Source organism: Cryptomeria japonica, chromosome 3 (assembly GCF_030272615.1).
Source record: "Cryptomeria japonica chromosome 3, Sugi_1.0, whole genome shotgun sequence".
NCBI lineage: Eukaryota > Viridiplantae > Streptophyta > Pinopsida > Cupressales > Cupressaceae > Cryptomeria > Cryptomeria japonica.
In genome coordinates this window covers 735,656,674-735,658,557 of record NC_081407.1, presented here as the reverse complement: position 1 = coordinate 735,658,557, position 1,884 = coordinate 735,656,674, and the positions used below count along the sequence as shown (strand labels likewise).

The 1,884-nt window shown below is 29.4% G+C and overlaps 1 non-coding gene across 1 annotated transcript; it reads left to right on the top strand.

Moving 5' to 3' along the window:
• Positions 1 to 642: 642 nt before the first annotated feature.
• On the top strand, positions 643 to 714 carry TRNAQ-UUG (transfer RNA glutamine (anticodon UUG)). The gene has a single exon. It is a non-coding gene; the product is annotated as a tRNA-Gln (tRNA).
• Positions 715 to 1,884: the final 1,170 nt, after the last annotated feature.

Sequence of the window (1,884 nt, the reverse complement as noted above, 5' to 3'; positions counted from 1 at the left end):
GAACGATTCTTAAATAGTACATCAAGGATCAAAATTTGATGAGTGCAAGATCTGAAACACTTTAAAACATTAAGACTAAAATCGTATATCGATTCCATTCACAATGATAAGTAAGAGGCATTTTCCACAGCAAGTCAAATTATGTTATTGCTATTAGGATTCAACTGTGTAAATTTTGAGTCAAACTCAATGATTCATATTTCATGAGTAGTGATTTAACCCATCTCTCATGAGACATGGGTCATTGAGTTTGACTTAAAAACTACACAGTTGAATTTTGATAGCAATATCATAATCCATTCACACTTTTAATATCAATAAATTGGAAAAAAAATCGAAACCTATAAACATTTTACCTTCTATTGATGAATGATCTTAATACCAATAAATTAAAAAATAATTAATAAAAAAAGAGAAGAGAAAAAACTAAAACATAGAAACTACCTAGCACCTCTAAGCTTTTAATGATTAAAAAGCAAGCGTATATAAATTCAATTCGCTTGTTATTGTACTTTCAACAAAAAAACGTAACATTACATCATGTGAATATTACTTGGAGAGGGACGCATAAGAAGTGTGAAATTGGGTGGACGCTTCTTTTAATAATTATAATTATTTTCATAAATTACCTTTAACATGTAAGGTTCTATGGTGTAGTGGTTAGCACTCTGGACTTTGAATCCAGCGACCTGGGTTCGACTCCCGGTAGGACCTTTGCTTGCTGATAGTTTCTTATACATTAATGAAAAGTGTTTTAGAGATCGGATTTTCAATATCCAGCGATGCGGAATGAGAGGGATTATAATGCTCTCTCTTTGTACTATTATCCTTTCGTTTTAGTTTATTTAATTCGATTAAGTCGTATATTTTGATTTTTAGACTCTTAATTTTTAAATATAAATTTAAGGTCCATTTAACACTTTCAAGTAGTTATTATAGTTTAATATCTAAAGTCATATTAGACATTAATCTTAATTATATGTTACATATTTGTTTGTTTATTGTTTTGATTATTTTTAAAAGTTATTGACTAGATTTCTTAGAGGTTTAATTTTGGGGAGAAATATTTCTTATCATTGGGAAACCTTTACCAAACAATTAAACTTTTATTAGAAAATACCTACAAACATTGAGACAAATTTAGAATGAGCATTAAAAGATTATAGAGATCATATCCTCAAATCTATAGCTAAGCAATCAATCCCATTGTCATGAAAGTTTGCATATTCTAAAGAATTCATCTAATTTCTCTTGTTTTTTCTATATGTTGACAAACCATTCGTGACCATATGTCACAACTTATTTGTATTAGTTTTCCAACCAATTATTATTATTTTATTCATTTAATGTCCAAACATTTACTCTAGATAGGTACTTATCCCAGCTTTTGTTCATGGTGTAGATTCTAAGTGTTATGTTTATTTATTTTACCCTAGGACCTATTATATAAAAAGGGAATTTATTATCCCTTTTGTTTTGGTAAGCTTGATGCTCTCACACTTCTTTAGGGTTTATATTTTGATTTATTATTGTTTAATTTTCTTATATGAGATTGACAATATTTCTAAAAACTTTAGGGATTCAACTTATTCTAATAATATATCTCCAACAATTAGCAGATATTTAGCCTGCCCCTCGTTTTATCTAGTTATAATAGGTATGCAATCAATCACTTTGTTCTAACCAACACCAATTGCAATATCACAATGCTAGAAGCTCTCCAAGGCAAAATGATCAATATCTATTGTTGTTTACGCTTCTTAAGGCAATGATCACCTAGTATAGTGTGGCTTACTAGTGCATGATCATTTGTTGCAATACATAGATCATCCAACATAACACAACTTGTTGGCTAGTGTAATTTATGGCATCTATATGGACCCC